Source organism: Haliotis cracherodii, unplaced genomic scaffold (assembly GCF_022045235.1).
Source record: "Haliotis cracherodii isolate W230 unplaced genomic scaffold, xgHalCrac1.p SCAF_11, whole genome shotgun sequence".
NCBI classification, from domain to species: domain Eukaryota; kingdom Metazoa; phylum Mollusca; class Gastropoda; order Lepetellida; family Haliotidae; genus Haliotis; species Haliotis cracherodii.
The window spans coordinates 16,152,017-16,179,501 of NW_027266266.1; the positions used below are offsets into that span (position 1 = coordinate 16,152,017).

Below are 27,485 nucleotides of genomic sequence, written 5' to 3' on the forward strand. Positions count from 1 at the left end.
GTGTTTGTTCATATAGTAGTGAATGTAAACTGTGTATGCTAAATATATATATATATATTAGATAAGCTTGCAAAGTTTCAGTAGAAACCTTGTCCATGGCAGTTACTATGCACTAAGTAAATTGTCATGGCTGAAGGGCAAGGACAATTACTCCGTAGAAAAATAATTTACGGCACCAATTTTCGAACTTAGTCTTGTAGTATGCAATGTTTCCTTTAGGTAACTTCAGTAATTTCTGAGAAAACTTGTCCCAATTTCACACACTGCCCGACGTTGAAAAGCACGGAGCAAGGGACTTAACGCTGTACAAAATAAATTTAAGACACCAACTTAAATAGTTTTTGAGAAGAATTGACCCCTTCGAGACGCGAACTCCGATCCTGTATCCCCCGCCCCAATTCGTGGCTGTGTAAAGAAATAATTTACGGCACCAATTTTCGAACTCAGAATTGACAATTATCACTTAGATAAGCATGCAAACTTTCATTCATGTAATTTCAGTCATTTCTGATGATACTTGTCCCCACTTAAAAGCGTGGGATAATAATGTGCGAAATAGGGGTTTGCCGTCCAAAATACATTCTTGCTTTTACAGAACATATTTAGGTTCAAGATTTCAATTGAAACATATCAAGTTTTGAAGATGTAGCTTAAACATTTTCTGGTCTCCATACAAAATCCCCGTGATGAAAAGTAGTGATGTTCGCTAGGTGTTCGCGAAAAGCTGGTCGTATTCAGTGTTGTAGTGGTGCATATCTTACCAAGTTTACACCCTCTTGGCACGATGCTTGTTTTTCACAATGTGAACGGAAGACACCCACGTATCCCATTGTGTTGCTTCGATGCCAATATTTCCCAGCCTGTTTCTTAGACGGCCATTCTCAAAACGCCAAACCACGAACTGAAATAAAGCAGCAAATCACCATGCACACATACAGGTGGAATTCATAGGTGATCAATGATAAAGGTGTTCTATGTAATGTGAAATAAAAACATATATAATCAACTATTTTTTCAGTACATGTATACATTGCAATTGAAAGTGAATTATCCAAGGTTTAGGTCCCCAGAATCGCAAACACATCGAAAGAGGCGAGGATTTGGGGATCGGGCGGGCAGACTCTGTGTCATCATATCCGGCTGCGTTAATTGTTACTAATAATATCAACAAAATCATTTGTCTGGTCTAGACTCGATTATGTACAGGTCGCCGTGGTGTAGCTGGTATAGTGCTTGAACAAAGAACAGCAGAGGTCTTCGGTGTCTTTACTTGTATATGTTTATACCTGGGGTCAAGTAAAACATCCTGAAAAACATACCCGGACAGGATGCATATAAGCTAGTGATAGTGAAATTTACTTTTACTTTAGCTTTTACTTAAATTCAGGTCAATAAAACAAACCTGTAGCGTAGTAGGTGAGGAATGAGTATGAGGAAATTGATTATACAAATTGATCGCAGTAACTATGTCCCGTAAACTGAACTGTGAACAAAATGCGAAAAAAAACCACTGTTTGTCTTGAACAGATTTTAAGAAAAATATATATCTAACAGAATCCCAGTTCCCCTTCACCCCGCCCGCCGAGAAGAAATAGATTGGTATCTTAGAAGCTGGAGTTTCAGTGATGTGACTCTCACCTAAACATATATTTCATTAAGAGCACACCAACACGACCACCAGATAGCTTATCACCAATATTATTTGTATATTACGGTACCCTCCGTTCTATTACATATTATTTTCCGACCGCTTCTAACAATTTCACATACAATTCGAATTCCTGTACTGGACTATTGTATAGAAAACAACATCTTCTTTACAACACACACTTAGAGAAATGCGACTGTAAATGGCCGAAACGAAATACAAACGACCGTAAGAGGGGGGATGTATTTGTTTAAAGAGAGAATCTCACCCGAGGTATCTTTTAATATCAAATATATCAACACGAGTTGATAAATGTGGAAACATTCCGAGGCTTGCCGAGGATTTGTGCCACTTTTATCATCGAGTGTTGATATATTTGATATCAAAAGACACGAGGGTGAGATTTTATTTATCATCCAACATCATTCTTCCATTTTTTTCACTTTGTAGACAGTAATTAGCAGTGTAAAAAGTACTGCTAACAGCTTCAGTAGCAGAGCCATAAGTGATGTCATTTGATTGTGACGTCATGGTAAACAGTGACGTCAAAATGGTCTGCAAAGCATTGCGGTGTTTCATAATTTGATCTACGCTAAATGATTCAAAGTGACTAAAAAACATCCACAAGACTGTATGACAAGACCGATGACTTCAATGATTCCAACAGTCAATCTTCCCGTTGAGTCTATGTTCCACAAGATAATCGACGAAGGTTTCAAAGAGCATCATACGACTCTTCGCAAGGGTTACAGCAGTCGAGGCCTTTCTAAAGAATTCAGAACGTTTTACGGTAGACATTTCGAAATTTGATGCTTTAGAGACCAAAATGATGTCCGGTGCAGTTTACTATTTTGACTCACACAAGGACCTTTTGTTGAGGGAAATACTTCATTTTCATACTTCGTACTACAACTTTGCGCTCATATTTCCATACTTTAGTCACTACAAACAAGGCTTGATATCTGGACTTCTTTGTTTGCCTTTCGTTATTTAAGAAAGTTTCTGCTGGATCAAAGATGTTATGTGTTCCATCATAACATTTACAGGACTTTGCTTGGACGAATAAATACTGTAAAAATAACATTGATTATTTCCTTTACAAAATAGAACTAGTGTCAATCATTTTAGTAATGGCTTTTTACTCTTTTTCAGTCCGGGGGAGACAACTCAATGATACAAGGTCGTCTTGATACCCTTCAACATCTTGGCCAACCTGGCAACATACTGTTATAAAGAATGCCAGTGCCATGCATCAAACAGAGCAATGCATGAATTGATATATAATCACTGTGTGAGTGAGAAGCGAGAAGTCTAGTGATGTGACAGTTTCCAGAAAACTGGCTGAACCTATATACAACATAACTCGCAACTGACAGTTTGGCCTATCTATCTGGATATATATCTGAAACCAATGCATTCCTGTCAGGTTCCAGTACTATTCTGGATTCAAGAACAGAGAAAAGCCTGTTTAAAGACAGTGACAAAGTCTGGACATTTGTCGGTGCACTGACATAATTGTAGGGCCTGCGTTATCAGGACATTACATACAGTTTTTTTTATTGGACATTGATGACTTTGTCTTCTTGTATTATTGGTTCCATTAAAACTCTTTGTGGTTTGATAAATCTCTTATTTATACATAATATATCTGTTCCCTCTATTTCATTCCCTTGCAATTGCAAATTTGTGTGATGGGTGCCACTGGTGGGGCAGGACAAGTTCACTATTTGATAGTGATCCAAGAACATATCTTTATTATAAACGTACTCATTGGAATTCTTATGATTATGGACAGTGTTTTGTATATATTGTCAAATCTTCTGGCGCTGAAGGTTGATCAACAAAATGTTGCTTTTAACTGCAAACTATAGCTTACATGATTGATCATGACATTTAAATGATTTTGCTTTGGAGAGAAAACATTTGAAACATGCTTCTGTGCAAAAATGTTTCGTCAAACCTTCGGCAGCCAATTTGATAAAGGCCATGTGGTGAACGTCATACATTTAGATGAAACCTAACAAGTAAACAATACTTGCAAAATATGTATTTATAGATATTCTGAAATAATGTTTATAATACACTTATATGTACGGGAACCTAAGGAGAGGGTTCATTTTTCATGTATATGAATGTACACCAGAAATCACTGTCCCGGAAAAAGCATCCTAATTTACAATGTCCCCAGACAGTTATATATGGTGAATATTGTCCACAGAAACAACAATGTCTTAGAAACCATTGTCTGTGGTTAGGTTTCAATGTCCTAATAATATCAAGTCGAACATTTTCCTTGACGTATTGTCCACGATGTTCACTGACCACGGATAAATATCTATTTAGTCAAGTGTGACCAATATAGCAAAGGTATTTAAGCAAAGTCTCTTCATGCCCAACTGGGTCCATTTTTGTATTTGTAACTGTGAGATAAATCTAAATCACCAAGAGTTTATTGTAGAAGGATCGACTTGCACTTGTTTCCTTAAAACAACTCTTCAATTATGTTCCCATGGCAGTATTTTTGAGGGGCGGTGGGGCAGTCTAGTGGTTAAAGCGTTCACTCGTCACGCCGAAGACCTGGGTTCGATTCCCCACATGGGTACAAAGTGTAAAGCCCATTTCGTGTGTCCCCCGTCGTGATATTGCTGTAATATGGCTAAAAAGAAGCCGTAAAACCATATTCACCCACTCACTCACTCAATCAGTATTTTTCAGTCAATAGAGATTTTAGTTATGGCACAAATGTATGGCATATAAATAACTGATGACAGGTGTCGACTTCGAAACAGCGTTATCACTATACCCCGCCATGTGGCAGTAGAATTGTGTTTGTTCATATAGTAGTGAATGTAAACTGTGTATGCTAAATATATATATATATATATATATATATATATATATATATATATATATATATATATATATATATATATATACACATATATATATATGAAACTTTGCAAGCTTATCTAAGATATATATATCTTAGATAAGCTTGCAAAGTTTCAGTAGAAACCTTGCCCATGGCAGATACTATGCACTAGGTAAATTTTTCATGGCTCAAGGGCAAGGGCAATTACTCCGTAGAAAAATAATTTACGGCACCAATTTTCGAACTTAGTTTTGTAGTATGCAATGTTTTATTTAGGTAACTTCAGTAATTTCTGAGAAAACTTGTCCCAATTTCACACACTGCCCGACGTTGAAAAGCACGGAGCAAGGGACTTAACGCTGTACAAAATAAATTTAAGACACCAACTTAAATAGTTTTTGAGAAGATTTGACCCCTTTGAGACGCGAACTCCGATCCTGTATCCCACGCCCCAATTCGTGGCTGTGTAAAGAAATAATTTACGGCACCAATTTGCGAACTCAGTATTGACAATTATCACTTAGATAAGCATGCAAACTTTCATTCATGTAATTTCAGTCATTTCTGATGATACTTGTCCCCACTTAAAAGCGAGGGATAATAATGTGCGAAATGGTCTCCATACAAAATGCCCGTGATGAAAAGTAGTGATGTTCGCTAGGTGTTCGTGAAAAGCTGGTCGTATTCAGTGTTGTAGTGAAGTTTACACCCTCTTGGCACGATGCTTGTTTTTCACAATGTGAACGGAAGACACCCACATGTGTCCCATTATGTCGCTTTAATGCCAATATTTCAGGTTTCCCAGCCTGTTTCTGAGACGACCATTCTCAAATATGTTATGCATGGTTTATGTTGCAGACGGACGTACACAGAAAACGCCAAACCACAAACTGAAATAAAGCAGCAAATCACCATGCACACATACAGGTGGAATTCATAGGTGATCAATGATAGAGGTGTTCTATGCAATGCGAATTAAAAACATATATCATCAAATATTTTTCTCAGTACATGTATACATTGCAATTGAAAGTGAATTATCCAAGGTTTAGATCCCCAGAATCGCAAACATATCGAAAGAGGCAAGGATTTGGGGATCGGGCGGGCAGACTCTGTGTCATCATATCCGGCTGCGTTAATTGTTACTAATAATATCAACAAAATCATTTGTCTGGTCTAGACTCGATTATGTACAGGTCGCCGTGGTGTAGCTGGTATATTGCTTGAACAAAGAACAGCAGACGTCTTCGGTGTCTTTACTTGTATATGTTTATACCTGGGGTCAAGTAAAACATCCTGAAAAACATACCCGGACAGGATGCATATAAGCTAGTGATAGTGAAATTTACTTTTACTTTAGCTTTTACTTAAATTCAGGTCAATAAAACAAACCTGTAGCGTAGTAGGTGAGGAATGAGTATGAGGAAATTGATTATACAAATTGATCGCAGTATGTCCCGTAAACTTAACTGCGAACAAAATGCAAACCAAAATGTTTGTCTTGACTGAAAACAGATTTTAAGAAAAAAATATATCTAACAGAATCCCAGTTCCCCTTCACCCCGCCCGCCGAATGGAAATTGATTGGTATCTTAGAAGCTGGAGTTTCAGTGATGTGACTCTCACCTAAACATATATATCATTAAGAGCACCCCAACACAACCACCAGATAGCTTATCGCCAATATTATTTGTATATTACGGTACCCTCCGTTCTGTTACATATTATTTTCCGACCGCTTCTAACAATTTCACATACAATTCGAATTCCTGTACTGGACTATTGTATAGAAAACAACATCTTCTTTACAACACACACTTAGAGAAATGCGACTGTAAATGGCCGAAACGAAATACAAACGACCGTAAGAGGGGGGATGTATTTGTTCAAAGAGAGAATCTCACCCGAGTGTCTTTTGATATCAAATATATCAACACGAGGCTTGCCGAGGATTTTTGCCACTTTTATCAACGAGTGTTGATATATTTGATATCAAAAGACACGAGGGTGAGATTTTATTTATCATCCAACATCATTCTTCCATTTTTTTCACTTTGTAGACAGTAATTAGCAGTGTCTTCAGTGTAAAAAGTACTGCTAACAGCTTCAGTAGCAGAGCCATTAGTAATGTCATTTGATTGTGATGTCAAGGTAAACAGTGACGTCAAAATGGTCTGCAAAGCATTGTGGTGTAATTTCATTGCAGCGATATCTACAGTGTAGATATCGCTTGATCTAATACAAGCGATATCTCCTGTGGGAGCCAGTTTTGGATGATAAACATAATTATCTCTTTTGGTAGGTGGAATCGATTACGTATATCACATAAATGCTTTAAAATATTGTTACACCTTAAAATTCTAACCTCTTCTTGTAAACATTATTAATGTAATATTCTGATGTATTCACAGCCCGATTAATACTTTTAAAATGAATTCCAATGCAAATACAACACGTCAACGCCAAAGAACAACTAGCGTCGATCGCCCGCTAAAACAGATTCCATTGGGCGTAAAAGCCAAAACAGCGGTAAAACAAAATGAATGGATTACTGAAAATCAGTGATGACACCAGGAGTTCGCGAAAAGGGTAAGCATGTCCTGCCGTAGCGGTTGCATCTGTAAATTTGTAAAAACTCCAGTGACACCATAAACTGATTTTGATGACCCTAAAAACGATATGTGAATTTTGAATAACGTCTGATGTGTATGAATGCACATATTCCGCTGTTCATAAGAAAAGAAAAACGTTTAGGAAATATGTTCGTTTTGCATCAAGGTAAGGGGTCAGTTTTAATGTCTCGGTGGTGAAAATTATATGCACGGATCACTGAAAAAAGCTTTCAAAACGTTTATCATAGACCTGTGGAGGTAATTTCCAAATTTAACGCATCCAGTGACGATAATGATGTAATATCAATAGCAATTCCCCTTTTTAACATTTGTTCCTGTATTTCTTTAGGTGAACACTTGACTTGTCTTTGCATGTATTTGTGACCGGTCCGACCTGTGGGGCAGGATATTGTCAAACGTCAAACACCTATCACTTTTTGATGGTGATTAATTGCCACATGCTTATGTTGCAGTCAGAGTCTTACCATGGGCTCGGATTTCTTTTGATTAAGGAAAACGTTCTGTCGCTTTTATATTTATAAACTTATCACACGGACGTATCAATACACAAAGGACACATTTTTAATGACCACACAACCCTCAATTAAGCACGTAGTAATAAGCACCATATGGAAGCGACCAAGCAATAACTCATTATAAGTACTTATAGCAGAGCCTGGACGTGTCAATAACAATATTGAATGAGATTTTTTCTCTCGCATTGACTATTATATTTCCTATCATATTGAATCTGCTTTTAATGCTGGTTTTAATACTGTAGTTTCATCCTCATTGTTTTATCATGGAATACAATTTATAGAATAGCATAGAACAGAATAATAATTGAATGTGACCCGTGAAGATCCGGGGTAGAATAGGTCTTTAGCCACCCATGCTTGCCGTAAAAGGCGACTATGCTTGTCGTAAAAGGCGACTAACGGGATCGGGTGGTCAGGCTCGCTGACTTGGTTGATGCATGTCATCGATCCCAATTGCGTGGATCGATGTTCATGATGTAAATCACTGGATTGTCTGGTCCAGACTCGATTATTTACAGACCGAAACCCCAAAAATTAAATGCCATTTTAGAATATGTTTGCTTTATTATAGACGATCACAATACTGCCCACGTGTATCTGGAACTCCCTGAAAGACTGAACAAACAGATTCAGTAAGAGTGGGTAAATGAAATGAATGTCGTTTAATTCCGCGGCCAGAAATATCAACTTACATCAAGACGCCTTTAAATAGTCGAGTCTGATAAGGCAAACCAGAGATTGAAAGAATCCGGTTTAGTCAAATTCCGTATGCATACCTGATGGTATTGCCACATCTTCATGGATGATACCTCATTGCAAATAACTGAAAGCGCTGATGTAGCGTAAAACAATATTTATTCATTTATTAATGATACGTTACCCATATTTTCGCATGAGCGATATTTAAAAAAAGAAATACAAACAAATTGTTCAAAGCTAAAATGAAAATATAACCTTCATCAACGTGTAATGTTTACATATAATTTATTGTAATAATAACCTTATATTAACAATATCAATAATTGCAATGCCAAGCACGTAGTTAATTAAACATCTCTACATATATATTGACCTATTGTGGTATTATTCAGAAGATGCATTATATACTCTTCATAAAAAGAAACGCAATATGGATAATTTTGGCCATAAAGCAGAATTAGCGGATCAAGAGGTGCAAAATGAAGAGGTTTAATGTGTTATAGTGTCAGTGACAAATTTCCCGGATCAAAATGATCACAACAAGGACATGCAAACCAATAGTCGGGAAACACGTACGATTCGGAAAAAACGCACCCAGTGCATTAACCAAAGGACAATGGACCTGCACGTACTGCACGTGCAGAAGCACTATGAACGGTATTCAAATGCAGGGTTTTTAATTGCCTGGCTTCAGCGTCAATCGAACATAGACAGTTAAAAACGTGCAAATATTAACAGAAGTGCAAAGAAACAACGATCGCGTGGAGTGGAATCCCGATCAGCTGAAGCCAGGGTTTTCAATGTAGCGCTCATCACCATCACAAGGCTATGGGATCGGTTTCAACAGCATGGGTCAACACGTGATCGGCCAAGGTCGGGACGACCAAGAGTAACCACCCCGCCCAAAATCGATACATACGACTGCGCCACCTACGTGAAAGGAAAACTACAGCCATCAACCGCATCCCAAATACCCGGACCGCGCAGAATCTCCGACCAGACCGTACGAAACCGTTTACGACCAGCAGATCTACGAGCAAGACGTCCTGTTCGACGCGTCATATTGATTCGACAACATCGTCAACAACGACTGCATTAATGTCGTCAACACAGGGTATGGCATCAACTGCGATGGAGAGATGTCTAGTTCAGCGATAAATCCAGATTTCTCCTCCGTCGAGGGGATGGAAGAGAACATTACGCCGGAAACTGCGTACAGTAAGCGGAAAGGTTTGGTGGGGGTAGCGTTATGATGTGGGCCGCTATCTCTCATCATGGTAGGACAGGTTTGGTCCATAACCAGGGCAATCTTACGGCTCAACGATACATCAACGAAATTCTCCCACCACACCACCTCCCAATCGCAGCCAACAGCAACGGTGTATTCCAACAGGACAACGCTCGACCGGATACGGCACGGATCACAAGAGCGTGTCTAACAGCAACTTTGATGTTCTCCCCTGACCTTCCAGATCCCCGATTTGAACCCGTAGGATGAATTGGATAGACGGCTCCGCCGACGTCAACCACAACCCCAGACGTTGCAGCAGTTAACTCTTGTGTTGCAGGCCGAGTGGGCTACCATTCCCCAGAATGTGATTCGCATACTCGTCTCTTCCATGGACAGGAGATGTCAGGCCGCTATCGATTCCAACGGGGGACAAACGCGTTATTGATTGTAGCTGACCTTCACCTTGGACTTTTACTATGTACCGATAATTGAGGTGACTACAATCACCAAGTGTTCTCTCAATTTGGCTCAATACCTTGTACGTTCCTCGTATAAATGTATTTTCCTAACTTACACAAATCTGGCTCTGCGTTTACTTTTTTAAAGAGTATATATTGATTTACAATACAGCCGTACCTACTGACCTCATAAACCAGTCATTCATGGACACCACTATTCATGTTAAAGCGACCTGAACGATGTTCATACTGTCGGGCATATCACGGTGGACTTGCACTGGGATTGAATTAGTTGTAATGTACGCCAGGAGATTGGCCATTTTGAGCGTATCTTTTTGCGATTATCAAGAGGGAGAAAAACGATTCTTGTAGAGTGACTTTCTTACATGCCTCAAATATGTTATGCTTGTCTCTTCTCATCTGGAGCTCCTGTCTGTCGTTGTGTGTTTTAAAAACCGAGGACAATGGTTTTTATTTCGGACAATCTCCTGAAAACTTTGTTTGGGGAGCAGGAGCATCGGCAGAAGCTTGGCAGGATAGGGGTAAGTTTACATCGTTGCACATCATCAAATATTGACTGATGCCTGATAATTCCAATATTAACTTGGTCGCTATATGGCTGAAATAATGTCGATGCGAGGTTAAATTTTAACTCACTCACTGATAATGTCAAAAATCAGCAAATACAAGATATAGCAACTGCATATACAATATATCATCAATCATTGTCGTTATGCCATTTTCGTGTCCACTTCTAATTAAATTACTTTTAAAGAGATAGGCACCCCGTTGCTAGTTGACTCATGGGATCGGGTAGCCAGGCTCTTTGACTCAGCCGAATGCACTTCAACGTGCGCTGATGATTCATGCCCCAACAGAGTGATTCGTTTTTCATAGTTCTAGCAACTGGTTTGCCTGGGTCTGAACACATTACTGTCAGATATGCGGTCTGCATTCACTCGCTCCCTTCCATAAAATCTTAATATATCTGAGCTGACACTAACTAGGTCCTCTGACCCTTGTTATCACGAATTGTCAGCTAACTCTACCTCAAGTTCGTCATATCCGGTTCTCACAGGAAGTTGTGGCAATGATGCAACCATACATGGGCATTCCGAATAACGCATGCTAAACATCCCGACTTCAAATATTACAATACATATTACAAAAGTGTCTTTCTTTGGTAACACGAAGCTTATTTTATCGTAAACAAACTTGTATAAACATCTGTGGCATGTAGTAATGATTTCAGCATTGAATATTTGATGTATTATTTTATACAGATCGCAACCCCAATGAGTGGGATGCATTCTCTCACCCATCCGGCAAAACAGACCAAGGAGACACGGGCTACGTTGCAGCGGACATCTACAGCCAGGACACCGGAGTTATCAACATGCTCAAAGAAATGGGGGTAGAGATAAAGATTTAACTTCAGTCTCTTTCCTTCACAAAAACTGATAAAGTGTGGAGTTCATTTCCATGATATACGAGTATATGGTTAAATGAAATTTGAAAGTTGTCAACAATAATATGATAGTGAAGGAAGCTTTAGAGATGCAATGTCTTATACAGTCAGAATAATAGTATCATCAACAGACACGGGGTAGCAGCTTGGTTTACTCTTATTTGATCATTATTTACGAAACAACCTGCAATTTATCAATATATCGTTAGGGGGCACGGGTGACCCAGTCGTCTAAGGCGCCGCGATTCGCTGTGCACAGTTGCGTACCTTGGGCACGTCCCAAACCTATGATTGTGGGTTCGAATCCCGGTTAGCCCCGATTTCGTTTCTAGGTTTGTCAGCACCATACCCGTGCTCGTGGGTTTCACGGAAGTGGTAAACGTCTGAGACCTACATCCCTTCGGGCTTTCTTCCCACATTAAGCTGACACGCCGCGATATAACTGAAATACTGTTAAAAGCGGCGTTTAACCCAACTCACTCACTCAATATATCGTTGGTTCAAACCACTTGTCCAGCAGCCCTCTGGATCAGCATTTTTTCTACGTTATAATTAAGTCGTCCAGCGGTTCTCGACATGGCTACAATGTCTGAGGCACATTCGAAAGGTGACACGAGCGTGTGTCTAGAAATATCAGGGATTTAGCTAGGATTTCAGTCCCCTTCGCTGTGGAATTCTGATATCGTCATTATTTTGTGCAAAGTTGATTTTTAAATGTTCACATATTCTTACATTCAGAATTATCCAGGACATAATCAATTACAATCATATAATGGCTCTTCTTCTTCACTTGCCCTGGTATCAGTGAAATCAAGTTACCTCCACAAAGCCATAATATTAGTTTAATTGCATTAATATGAATGGGGAAATTATTAATTCCAGTGGTAAAAGGCACCACAATTCGCAGTGCTTGCCTTGGTCACGTCAGGATCCACTGATTGTAGGTTTTCCTTCTGTTCCTGTCCTTAACTTGCGAGGATTTGGTCGACGATGTGATCAGGTTTGGTCGAACACTATTAATAATATGGTTACACCTTCAACCTGCATGTGATGAATGGTAGTGTAGACGGAGACTAGTCGCATTTGCATTTATCATACCTCCACCCAAGTGTTTTTTTATATCAAATATAATAACATGAGTTGAGTTTTTCCTCTTTTATCAACGAGTGGTGATATATTTGATATAAAAAAAAAACACGAGGGTGAGATTTTGTTTGACATCCAATATCACTCTTAAATCGAAATACGAGAAAATAAATCAGTAATTTATGAAAGCAGTACCTACAACGTAGATATCGCTTGGTCTCACCAGTTTGGACGATAAATAGGGATATTGATAAGGAAATACTTGAATCCCCTATTGTTGAACTATTGATCACTTCGTCACAAATCACCGGGAATCGATAATTTTCTTGTTGAAATGATCAAAACCGAATAGGATAATGATGCCTGTTTTAATCCTTCTTTTTATAAAACTATTCAATAATAGCATTTTTCCAGACGCGTTGGCTGGAGCAATTATTGTTGCATTACACAATTGTATTGTCCCATTACACAATTGTATTGTCCCATTACACAAAAAAAGATTAAACATGGTTCCATGTATCTTTAATGAAACAAGTAGTAAATAGGAGAATGTCATGGCCAAGCTATCGAAGTGTCAAGCAGGTTTTCGTCAAGGTCATTCTACTGTTAATAACATTTTCACGCTGTATGCTTTAATTGAAAAATGTTTAAATAAAAGAAAAAAGTAGTTATATGTTGGTTTTATTAATTGAGAAAGGCATTTGGCTATGTTAATCGTTATAAATTGTGGAAATTATTATCATCAAACGGGCTGAATGGAAAAATGTTAAAGGCTATTTATAGTTAAAGCCTGTGTAAGATTATTACCTAATTGACTCACTAACCGTCCATCTGGTCTTAAGCAGGGATGTATGCTAAGTCCAATATTATTCTCCTTTTTCATAAAGAACTCGGTTGCATGGTGTGCAACTATTTATAGATATCATACATATTTTCATATGTTTTCATATTATTGTTCTTTTCGCTGACAATGTCTTAGTATCAGACAACTAGTGGTCGAACAGTGTCAACTAAATGAACTTTGATCGATCCAATATTGTTTTATTCTGAAAACTGTTATCTTATCTGGCGAAGAAAAATGGATTTACCAGGGCAACTATCTCAATGTTTCTCAATGTAAAGCTAGTCATGAATAAAGCAGTAATGGAATTGACTTCATGTGTCAAAATAGCAGTAATTGTATTGCATGTAAATATGAGGAAGCTGGTGTACACACGCCCCAGAGTGTTCGTCAAACTATTTGACAGCCAAATACAATCCATATTACTATATTCTGCGGAGGCATGGGGTGCTAAGAGAATTGATTGTATAGACAATGTGCATTTATTTCCTTGAAAAACAATTTTTAATGTTGGACCACAATCACCAAATGCTATATGATATGGTGAATGTGGTCGATTTCCCTTTTACCTTAATGTCACCGCGAGAAGCATCACATATTGGTTAACATCTTTATCGATGCACGAGGCACGTCTTCCAAAGAAAGCTTATCTGTTAATGTGTTTAGATTAGTCGGATATAAAGAATGTCCATCCGAAAAAAGTGTTTCATGTTTTCATATGGTTTTGGAATAGCATGATTATAACGGAGAGTTGGTAATCATAAATATACTCTTAAAAAAAAGTAGGGGATCATGAAATGAAATGGTAATACCAAGTATTAGAACAAAGATAAGTGTTGAAGACAAACATTCTTTGCAAGAACGTTTATGCCTGTAAATCCTAACATCAAAACACATCATTTTGTTTGCACGTGGCTCATGCAGTAGCGCCAGGGTGTCATTTCTGACAAGAGGGATGACTTCCAAAAGTCCACTTTCCCTTTCTGTCCAGCAATATTCTTTCGGCTCCACCCCATGGTGTCTACATGTTTGTGACAGGTGCCACCGATGGCACAGGATACCCTCACCATTACGCGAACACCTGGTATCATCACTATTTGATAGTGATTCATAAACAAATGCCAATGCTATAGCCTGAATAGTACTCTGAACACTGCTTTTGGCAGATATTTCTGATGAATATAGAAAGGGTTTTGTCGCTTTTATTAGACAGATCCATTAAACTCCGTGGACCATTATTTCTGTCAATCTTATTGATTCTGCTTATCATACAGTTGTGATTTACTTGATTCCATTCATTGTTTATATGTGAACTAGCGATGCGGCGACTGAAACGCGCGGGGCGTCTACGGGCTTTTGGCTTGTTGGAAACTGGACGAAGTCAGCGTGCAGTGGCCAATACGTTCAATGTTCCAAAGTCTGTGATAAGCAGACTATGGAACAGGTATCAACGAACCCAAATTGTGGACGATCCACCAAGTCAACGACAAGAGTACGGGATCGATTGATCGAGCTCAAACGGCGTATCAAATTGATGTAACCTTGAGTTACGGGTCAGACGATTAGAGGTGAGATGAGGTGAAATGGGGTTTCCGTCGCGACGTGCATGCATGTATGTGTGTGTGTGGCTGCTTGTATTAGACCGGACTAATGCCGATTCAATAGTGCTAGCCCACTGAGATACCATGACGCAGTTTAACATGGATGCCCCACTCAGACACAGTATATTGACTCCGGGCCGTCCAGTCCTTGTTTTTGCCCCTTAAAGCCGAGCGCCATGCTGGGTAACAACAAGTACCATCTTTTACCGTCTTTTGGTCTGACGGGAGGACGCTCTACCTCCAGACCACACAGGCGGTCTCAGACGATCATCTTATTGCCAAAAGACATCAATGGAGTACACAGCGACGCAACTAGGGTAATCGTCGCTGGTTATGACAACCTTTTTTGTCCCGTTTGCAACGCGTGTGGGTCAACGTTTTGTCTTTCAGAACGACAACGCCCGTGCTCACCGTATACGAATCATCAATGCTCACCTCCAGCGGGACATGGCCAGCATTGAACCAAGCCCTTCTCCCCATTAAACACGTCTGGGCCATGATATGCGGACGTATGAGTCAACGTCACAGGCCGCTGACCACGTTGGCTGAACTGGGATGTCGCTGCAAGAGGAGTGGGGCAGCCATACGCAGTATGCCTCGTCGAGTGAATGAATGTTTGACAAATCGTGACGGCATCACGCACTACTGATCCAAAAATGTCCACTTTCAAATTACCCATCTTACCCACTTGTTCCTTGAAGATCGTTGGCGGTCAGAACATCTGCTGTCATATTTCACTATCCGTTGTATTGTGTTCCCAATACCTTTAGTATTATCATACAGTTATCACTACAAACCAATATCTCTTACAATTTTGGAAATTTTAAGTTGTTTCCGAGAATCCTATATTTCCTTGAAATGTTTCGAGAATGTGCCATTATAACGTTCTATCAATTGTATAAATCTTATAAATTCTTATAAAATTTATAATCTCTTCTTGACAGTAGTTCGAGACATAATTTGTATGTGGAATTTCAGAGTCTGTTAGAGACTGAGCGTTATCTCACTGTAATACAAGAAATAGAGCAGGACAGTTGAAGTTGAAACATAACGAAGCAAAATATAGATGTATCCTTGGGAAATTAACCTTTATGCCAATCAGGAAACGAAGGCGAATATCCTTTCTTGCTTTTATGAACTTCTCTTAAAGACACTATAAATACGTTTATTCCAATGCCATATTGTAAATACCCAAATATGTATGTATTTACAACATTGGTTAAATCACAGGGAAGTCATGTTTGATCTTATATAATTTCTGATTGTTGTGCGTGTATATAACTGTACGTTGTACCTGTGTATTTATATGGGCCTGTGGCCATCATAGTCAATACAAGTTTTATTGCTTGCTTGCTTGATAGGTTAGAAAACGGCAAACGTGCCCTTATTCGGATCCATGGTTTGTCACCATGCTTTTGCGTTTAACCGAAGAGACCAGTTCGTGCGTTCCCCACATTGCAACTCACACACTCCAAAATACCCTGATTGTTTCGACGTCATTTCGTCTGTAAAGAGGGTGGCAATCCAGAGTGGCAAAATGCAAGGTGTGTGTGTGTGTGTTTGTGTGTGTGTGTGTGTGTGTGTGTGTGTGTGTGTGTGTGTGTGTGTGTGTGTGTGTGTGATATCATGACAAATCAACTTACAGTCTTTACAGGCACATGTTTGAAGCATCTCACAAAAAGTACCAAATGTCTCCAAAGATTCTAGAGAGATACATAAACCTTCTTCTAGGTATCCGTCTATCGTTTCAATATCTCATGGTTTATGGTTTATTTAAGGGAATCATCCGTCATTCAAGGGCAAAGAAGTCACGTCTTTCTTAAAATGATAAGATATATAAGTTATTGTATTAACTGATGACGATTTCACATTGAAGGTATCTCACTACCGTTTCTCCATCTCCTGGTCCCGAGTTCTTCCCAGTGGCACACTCTCTGGAGGGAGGAACCAAGAAGGCATCGACTATTACCACAACCTCATCGCTGAACTGGGCAAGAACGACATCAAACCCATGGTGACCCACTACCACTGGGACCTACCACAAGCGCTGGAACACCTGGGAGGCTGGCTGAATGAAGACATTGTCCATTGGTTTACCGACTACGCCGACTTATGTTTCAAGGAGTTTGGGAACCATGCAAGTGATACGTTTTTATGAACTACCTCATAAACTATAATACTGAAAACAATGATTACAATAAAAAAAAAAGCCATACGATATTATTTATATCTTGATAAAATCGGTGTTTTATGAACGTGATATCGATTCAATAAACCAATTCGATATACTTGGTATCACGATCTGATAATTATGCGTACTTTCAGGAACCTCTATACAGATGCAATGTCCGCTTGCTCTGACAATATAGCATAACATTCGCAAAGATTCCCGGATGTGTCAGTGTAAACAAATATGGCTGCATGTCAAATGGCAGTAGAGCTAAATGGACCTGTTTACCCCATCACTCTATTCCTACGCGGTTTCTAAAGTTACTTTAGTTATTGGAAGTATGTCTTAAACTCATAACGGGATTATTACTCTCGCGTGTTTCCGTATCGTAAATACTCAAAGGCTCCCGTAGTTCAAATTTATTCCAGATATTTACGATTTGAAATTACAATGGGTTAATAAGTTCTACGTATGAATGTAATGATTTTTTCAATTTCTGTATTCGACGTAATAAGCGCGCAGGGTGCTCTCAAAATTAGAAACAGGGGGCTCTTATTAGAATATTATTTTAGTGAAAAATACAGAATTGAAAGATAAATTTCGTGGTTTATGCTGACAGCCTGAAATGTTTATATACGACAGATAAATTTTTCCAGAATTTAATTGCCCATAATAAAGGGTACATATAACACCCGCGTGCGTATTATACGCGATTAAATAAGTCTTGTGTACATTGATCAATCGGAAGGGGTGCTAATTGGGATTGTTCACTAGCCAATATCCTAGCAAATATCGCAGTGGGCGCTTATTAGAGCGGGGCGCCTATTACGTCGAATATGTATACTGTAAATATAAAACGCCAACGCCAGAAATCAGTCTCGTTTATCTGCTGAAACACATTCATTTGGTTGTAAAAGACGAAAAGAGGTGAGTGTAGCCAGAACAATGTCTCTGGAAAAAAGGACAAGATATATGGATGAACAACTTCGTCATTACAATTAGAAACGACGTTTAGGTTCTAACACCGTTATCAAGCACTCCAAAAGATGGTTGAAACTAGCCTCCTGTGCCAAACTATCCCCCCTCCCCATGCCCAAAAAGGTTAGAACCTATACCGAAACGTTGTCAAAAATATTTAAATCCATTATATCTCATCTTTACTTTGCACTCCAACTTCTAACTGCCTCTCAAAGAAGTTAATGTGAGTCGAGGTATTCCTTTTACGTTATACTGACCATGTGTTCTTTGTGTTCTGCCATCAGGTGCCACTGTGGATCACCTTCCATCAGCCTTCTATCACTGCAGTCAACGGCTATGGAGTGGGACAAGCTTCACCTGAAACAAGGAATCTGACAGGGAGTCAATATATCGCAGCACGGAACCTTGTCTTAGCCCATGCTGAAGCGTTCCACCTTTAAAATGACACATACAGATCAAAACAAGATGGCGAGTCATTATTGAACTTAATGCATTCATGCCATTGTCAAAAAGTTATGTCACGTTTTACTTGAAAATATAACTGAAACATATATATATAAACATGTATATCCGTATTACTTACATATATGCCGATTATTTACATTTCCTCGTCATGTGTGTACTGTTTATTTGTTGATTAACCCCGCAATTTTTCAACTCCATGACGTCATTTTCTCAATAATCGAGTGTGGAACAGAAAATCTATTTAGTGACATCATGAGCATCGACACACGCAGTCAGCCAGATCACCGATTACCTGATAAATTTAGTCATTTAGTCAGCTTACGATAAGCATAGGTTGCTGTGGGCCTGTATTCTTGCCCGAAAACCCGCTATGTACTAATGGAGGCGGGTGAATTCAACGTGTTACCTGCTTCATTCGGGTTTCCTTATGCCCTGACGATGTAGCTTGCTGCTCATGCTGTTAAACGTGGTCCCGGTTCGACTTTTCACAGCCCGCTGTGACGTAGCTCGAATGTTGCACAACAACGCAACAATTATTAACTCATTCCCTTATTTTGTAAACAGTTGATGTCATTACTTCTTGCTGATCAGGGGGCACGGGTGGCCCAGTCGTCTAAGACACCAGAAACATATGATTGTGGGTTCGAATCCCGGTACGACCCGATTATGTTTCTAGGTTTGTCAGCGCCATACCCGTGCTCGTGGGTTTCACCGAGGTGGTAAACGTCTGAGACCTGCATCACTTCGGGCTTTCCTCCCACATTAAGCTGACACGCCGCGATATAACTGGAATACTGTTAAAAGCGGTGTTAAACCCAACTCACTCACTCACTCTAGGCTCTTTGCTGCTTCATATTATCAGACAATTTCACGATCTATACACCTTGAAATATTTTCCCTTCGAAGACTAATTGTTTGTCTTCATCTGGCAAACCAGTGGCTGCTAGCATGGCCTTCGATCCACCCAAGCTGAGTATATCCTTTGTTTTGAAATTCCGACGAGTCAAATACATACATAACACTTTTACTCACTCACTGACTCACTCTTGCTGACCATACTGATCATATACAAGTTAGGCATAGGCATGTTTCCAAGGTTTAACATGTATAAATTTAATCTTAAATTTAAACGTAACATTTCCCCAATGTTAACGACAAATAGTTTCAGATTTCAGTATTCACCTCAAATCTACCCCCTACACAGAACCAGCACGATAACAACACATCTATACTACACTAGGCTATCATAGTGCAATACATACCCACCAAAAAGAAGAATCTACTTTTTTATACGTTTTTCTGTGTATGTTATTCAGTTTACTTTATTAGGTGATAAACTTTATGTATATTAGTGTTTGTAGATGAAACTACGCTAAAATGTAATTAAAACAAGACGGGTTTATTTTCAAATCTACTCTGTCAAAAGTAGATTAGAAGTGAGTGAGTGAGTGAGTGAGAGAGTTGGGTTTTACGCCACTTTTAACAGTATTCCAGTTATATCACGACGTGTCAGCTTAATGTGGGAGGAAAGCCCGAAGTGCTACAGGTCTCAGACGTTTACCACTTCGATGAAACCCACGAGCACGGGGAAGGTGCTGACAAACCTAGAAACATAATCGGGGCGAACAGGGATTCGAACCAACAATCATATGTTTCTGACGTGCCACCAGTATATTAGGAGCTCTTTGACGTTATCGAAGGTAATGAACGAAGTGGCATAGGCTAAGACTCATGTGTGATCAGTAAGCCGATTAAAAGAATACTAGAATACTTTATAAAAAATCAAACCTGTTAAGTTTTGAGAATATTTTAACTTTATACTTTGCATTATACAAGACTAAGATTAGTCACCAACTACAGCTAGAGTGAACCAATGGTTGGTTGGTTGGTTTGTTGTTTTACGCCGCACTCAGCTATATTCCAGTTAAATGACGACGGTCTGTAAATAATCGAGTCTGGACCAAACAATCCATTGATTGACATGATGAACATCGATCCACGAAATTGTGATCGAAGACTGAACCAATTGTCCCGATCAGATAAATGCAGCGAGAATTAATAATGGGGGTAAATATTTTAACTCTGTGTACTAGGAAAGATTGGGATAACAATCAACTACTTCTGGAGCGAACCCAGGGACCCTCTGGACACCGCAGATGTAGACGCCGCGGAAAGGTCAATAGAGTTCTATGGCGGGATGTTCGGCCATCCCATATATGTGGACGGGGACTTCCCTCCTGTGGTGAAGGAAAAGATAGCTCAGAAAAACAAGGAGTCGGGTTGGTCCGAGGACAGGTTACCTCCATTTTCTGACTCGGAAAAGAAACGAATAAAAGGTTGAGAAACAGATCCAGTTCTGAGATATATACCTGGCGGGCTATTCACGAAGCTGTCTTGGCTAAGAAATCTTAGCGACTTACGACGAAAAGTACGACTGCCATTAGCTTGAAGCTGTCTTAAACTATCGTAGCCGTGACTCAGCTAAGACAGCTTCGTGAATAGAAAACCTGACTGTTGAATTCAGAATTCATCGATAAGTTAAACTGTTAATCTCAGTCGGTTTGATTAATATATATATTTGACATTATCAATGTTATGCACCCACATTTGTCTCAGAAGAGAAGTAAGAAACGATGACGATTACGTCACTCTATTGTTGTTACAGTAGATTCTGAGACAGTTTCTTTGCAAGTAAAACTGACGCACATATGGGCCATTTTACCAAATTATAGAAAAAAAATATCAACCATACCATACCATGAATGAAGTTAATGCAAAATGGTGGATGTTAAACTTTGTTAAGTTATTATTGCAGGTACACATAATTTCCTCGGACTTACCCTCTATTGTGAAAGCCTGGTGAGAAATGTAAGCGATCTACCTACCTATGACAAGGATGGAGGCATCAGAACTTACAATAACCCAGCCTGGTTCAGGTTGGTGCTTTTTTATACATTGCCATATTACATTTCACAATCTGTTGCAGGCAAGATATGCTTTGCAAATAGAGGTTATCACGCGATTCTGTTTTTGGAATTGTAAACATATTGTATTAGGAATATACATTGTATTTCTAATACAGGAATTTACATTCCAAAATAAACAAGTGTGACAACCTCTTTCTGCCAAAAAGGTACATGTATTCATATCATATATACCAAGAATTGCAAATCTTCCTGGGAACATGCCCATTTATCTATAACGCCACACTGTCAGTGAGTAGTCAGTATGACAGTGACAACAGGCAGTATAGTTTCAACTAAAAAATGTTTTTAAACGCTGATATTAGGTATCTCAGATAGTTATCTGTCCCAAGAATGGTTTCTTAATTGAAATGTGATTCCAGTATGATATCCCATTCGTTACCACGGGCCTCTTTCCGTAACCCGCAAGAAGACTCGTCCCCCTATCGATGAATGTTAAGTCAAAAAAGAAAATGCGCGTATGATTTCAAGTTCATCGTCAAAGAACCCCTCAGAAATAATCTATCCTGCCCAATTGGTGGCACACTATACAAACACATGCAAAGACAAGTCAATTGTTAACTTGAAAAACACATGGATAACATTTGTACAAGTCAAAATAAGGAATTGGATCGGACATAATTTATGTCACTGATGCGTCGAATTTGGAAATGTCCTCCACATGTCCACCATTAAACTTTCTGAAAGCTTCAGTGAGGCCTTCAATGTTGTAACCTTGATCAAACATCTCTGAGCAAGAGTCGTATGACGCTCTTTGAAATCTTTCTAGCAAGAGCATGCTTGATTGTGTCTCAAAAGTTGTGAAATGTAAACACCAAAGGCTGGAGCTGCTAGATTATTGCCCGTCATGAAGGGAAAGTTGACTATTGGAAGGTTTAAGTCATCCCTCTGGGCAAACTGTCGTTTGGACAGTGTTTTGTCACTCTGAATCTTTATGCATAGATTTAAATATGAAACAGATGAGGCGGTCTCACTGGTCTCCTGTTTTTCAAGTTCAGGTGGTTAAATCAGAAGGTAAACTAGTGGAAGTCAATAGGCTGTTTGATGGTTATTGAACGACATCAGATCATCGATATACCTAATGTTATGTAAATTCCTGAAGATCCGAAAACATGCATTAAACTTATTACGAATTTCGATTATTTTGTCTAATAACAGTGTCGAATAACAGTTCAATGTGATTATACAAATACTATTAGCTACCACATATGGCAATGCAAATCTTTTGACAGAGAACCTCATTTCCTTCTGGATATTTTAAATAGCAGCCTTGTGTTTATCAGATCCGGATCCGACTGGCTGAAGGTCACGCCCTGGGGAATAAGGAAAATGCTGAACTGGATCAAGGACAAGTATAACAACGTAGACATTTATATCACAGGAAGTGGCTTATCAGATCACAACGTGACGCTCCATGATGATCACGAAGTTCAATTTTATCGTATTTTCATCAATGAAGTATTGAAAGGTGAACATAGCACATGTAAGGTCTAGTGGATGAGTGAGTGGGTGATAATTTTGCAGTCACAAGTTATATCAAGACGGCTTGTAAATATTTCAGGCACATCATTGATAGCATACGCAGCGATCAATCCCAGACATAATCAACCAGTTTACACCTATCGACCCTCATATCTCGGCTCATGACAAAACTGGCCAACCAATTTTGTGTTGTATCCCATCGGCGCCTACTAGTTGCAGTCTGTACCATGATGCTATGCAATCAACCAAGTTACTAAGCCTGACCACCCAATCCAGAACATCGCCTCTGGCATTTGTTCCTTTGTTACATAATTCTTGATTTTGTTTATTCATATCCCCAACACATATTATCATGTATATATATGCACAATTTTTGTTTTTGTATATATATCTACACGGAGTTCATTGCCTGTGAGAGGACATTCACATGGTTAATGCAAAGTGCTTAGATTGAGCATTTGTTCTTGTATTTGTGGATAATGGACTGATCCTAATGCACCATCAACGTTGCATGTCGCGGGTTACGCAGTTCTTGTTCATATATATATGATAATATGTGTTGGGGATATGAATAAACACAATTCTTGTTTTTGTATATATATATATAAATACAAAAACAAGAATTGTAAACACAGTTCTTGTTTTTGTATATATATATATATATATATATATATATATATATATATATATATATATATATATATATATATACAAAAACAAGAATTGTGTTTATTCATATCCCCAACACAATCCCTAAACACAATTCTTGTTTTAGTGCATATATATATGCAAAAACAAGAACTTTGTTTGTTCATAACCCCATCAAAGTGATAATCATTTAAGCGGGCTTTTTCTCCTGCATTAAACTTTCTAGAAATAGCTGAAATTTTACATTACACCGCTGCTCTAAACAGTTTATAAATGTGAGTGAGTTGGCGTCTCTTGTACTGGATTCCAAAGCTCCATAAACATCCGTACAGAGAGAGAGAGAGTGAGAGAGAGAGAGAGAGAGAGAGAGAGAGAGAGAGAGAGAGAGAGAGAGAGAGAGAGAGAGAGAGATTGCTGGGTTCAGCAAATGTATCACCAAATCCCTGTCATAACATTTACTTTTCACCTTGTACACACGATACACTTAGGAACAACTTCATTCATTGATCCATGGAACATTTGTCACTAAATGTTGTGACCATAGATATCCGTCTTCAGCGGTTCAAGTCAATTTATCAAAAATGTCATCTGAAGTTTACTGAGAATACTATATGTGAAATGCTGGACTTCCTCATTGATAATATCTTTGTAACATTTTAGGATAAGACATTTTGGCCAGAAGTAGGCATCCCCATGGGCATAAAATATGCAGCTAAGAATTGTAACTTAAGCTTCAGGCATATCGATGATCTGATATCGTTCAACAAGAATCAAATAGCGAATTCGCTTCCACTGATGTACCCATCTGTGAAACCACCTCATCTGTTTCATAGTTCATAAAGTTTCAGAGGAACTAAACAATCTCCACAAGACTGCTCTACCAGAGGAATGATTTCAATTGTTCAATAGTCATCTTTCCGAATACTAAAGCAGCTCAACCCTTTGGTGTCTATATTTCACAAATTTTAAGGTACAATCGAGCATGTTCTTTTAAGATTTCAACGTCTCTTACTCAAATGCTGTTTGATCAAGATTATAACATTCAATTAAAACAAAGTCGCATGAATGTTTGTGTGAACTTGGTCATGCACATTCATACTGTAATCCTCCAGTAGTCGGTGTATTGCAGATAAACCTCTCCAATAGTTATCAACTAATGTTCACCCTCCAATAGTTATCAACTAATGTTCAACCTCCAATAGTTCTAAACTCCATTACCCGATCGTGTCAGTCGAACCGTGTTTGTGATCTTTGATCGACAAAACGTAGAAACGCACCCGCTCAATCAGTTAAGGAACTACGCTCCCCATTGGTTTGCATTAGCAGGCGACGTTCGCACGTTACCCTACAACACATAACCTAGTTTTGCAGGCTTTTCTTCTGAAATATAATATGCCGTCGTGATATAACTGAAATTCTGTATTTAAAAAGGGCGCTTGACTCCGAAAACAAGAACCGTCCTGTACATGTGTTAACACTATAAAACTATCCATGATTTCCGACATCTGAGGCAAATGAAACGGAGACACATTAGAAATAACTTTATTTCAGAAAGACGACGACAAAGTTGCCCCATCTGGTAATACGAGTTTCATGGATTTTTGTGCTGCACTCTCGGCTGTAGTTGTTTCAGTTACTGCGAGAGTTGACGTTTCATCCAGAACCGCTGTAGGTTGGTTGGTTGGTTTGTTGTTTTACGCCGCACTCAGCAATATTCCAGCTATATGGCGGCGGTCTGAAAATAATCGAGTCTGAACCAGACGATCCAGTGATTGATATCCTGACAACCCGATCCCGTTAGCCGCCTTTTACGACAAGCATAGTCGCCTTTCACAGCAAGCATGGGTTGCTGAAGACCTATACTACCCCGGATCTTCACAGGTCACCGCTGTAGCTGTTAACATTTCCTCAGCCGATGTAGAGGCAGTGGATGTCAACGTTTTCGAAGTTGAGATAGCAGGACCAGAGGCGGCAGATCTCAAAAGGGCACTAAACCCCAAATACAGGAACCGTCCTGTATTTGTGTTAACATTATAAAACTACCATGATTTCTGACAGAAACAACATTTGCCTGTCTTTTCTAAATGCCAATACCCTGCTTAGCTAATGACTTGATGCGAGCATCCAAGACGTTTCTCATCCCCTTGAAAAAAGGAGACTCGTTAACGTTAATCTCGATATCTTCGGCGATAGTATTGCGATGAGGCGATCGCGATCAGTTCATATAACGTATTTCCCCGATATTTTTCGCCCTTTAGGTTTCGTATTTCCACCAAGAAACGCATGAGATTTTTTATTAATATCTGTTTCACGATGCGAAAGAGCAATACTGTCGGGGTTTAACACGACATCATCATGTAACCCATGGGATTGTCTTTCCTTGACCCGCGCTTGGAAGACGTTGACGGCCTATCTACTCTTGTTTTCTGTGTTCTGAGAAAAAGCCGAATTACAATTTAGACTTTGAAGATCTTGCTCTGACACAGGCTTGCACAACGGTTAGGAATTCCAAATACTATCTGCGTCATCAATGTTATGAGTTGTAACGGGAATTTGTATGGCCTGGGGAATACTTGCTTCTACGTGTTGAGAGAGTTCCACCAGATCTGTATCATTTCCAGACAACTCATCTGATTCCAAGATATAACTTTAACACACATCAAAATCTGGTACAACCACGTCAAGTATTTCAATATGAGCATTAATGAGTCTTTCAAAATCTGAGTTAATTGCTGCCTGGTTCGAGCTCGTGTAATGAATGTTCATAACGTACAAAGACTGAAAGCTAAATGAGAAATCGCACGTGCTCTTCCGCGCTCATATTAGACGAGACCTCCAATAGTTTTGCTCGAACTTTAGCGCGTTCATGCGCGCAGTTTCAATCGATTCAGCATAAACAAGAACGACCCTCCATTATATATGCACGTGCATATTGGGTGGACATTAGTTTAACATGTATTTTAAATGGGACTTTGTTTTAAGTTGGATATAGTCCTCGAAGTCACGATTATTTTTGCACGTGGGGCAAGTTCTCGGCCTGACGGCCTCGAACTGACCCCACGTGCAAAAATAATCGTGACTTTTCGGACCATATCCTACACGGCCTTGGTGAACGTTTCATGGAAGACACGCGGAGGGCATTTTGTGACTTGTACCACATTTTCACGTGCTTATTTTACCGGCGAACGTTTGACTTCTCTTTGCATGTGTTTGTGACGGGTGTCACCAATGGGGTAGGGTGTATACATTCACCTTTTCAGGAACATCTGGCTTCATCACTATTAGTGATTCATATACACATGCTTATGGAAAAGTCGGAATGGTACAATGGATGGAGCTCATGTTTCTCATGAATATGGAAAGGATTGTTTGATAGGCATTACTTAGAATTTTTTGGATGACAAGGAACACACATTTTATGGATAACAACTTCTTTAATACTGTAAAAAGCGTTGCGGTATAGATCCTTATACCGTTGTCAAGCAAGACTGAATAAGGATTTGATTGGATATTCGGAGATTTAACGTGCGCTTTCCGCATGTAGTAAATTACACTATAGCGTATCTCGCACACGGGGAAGCACTTATACTAAATAGGAAAAAAAGCGTAATGAATAAATAAGAAGTGCGACCCCAAAAAATGTAAATGAAGTAAACCTAAAAAAGTTAAACTAGGGGGATGGGTTTGGCTGGGTGGGGGAGGG

At 39.1% G+C, this 27,485-nt stretch overlaps 1 pseudogene; it reads left to right on the forward strand.

Annotated features, from left to right (window-relative positions):
- Positions 1-9,509: 9,509 nt before the first annotated feature.
- Positions 9,510-27,485, forward strand: part of LOC139454882 (lactase/phlorizin hydrolase-like) — a 40,791-nt pseudogene continuing 22,815 nt past the window's right edge.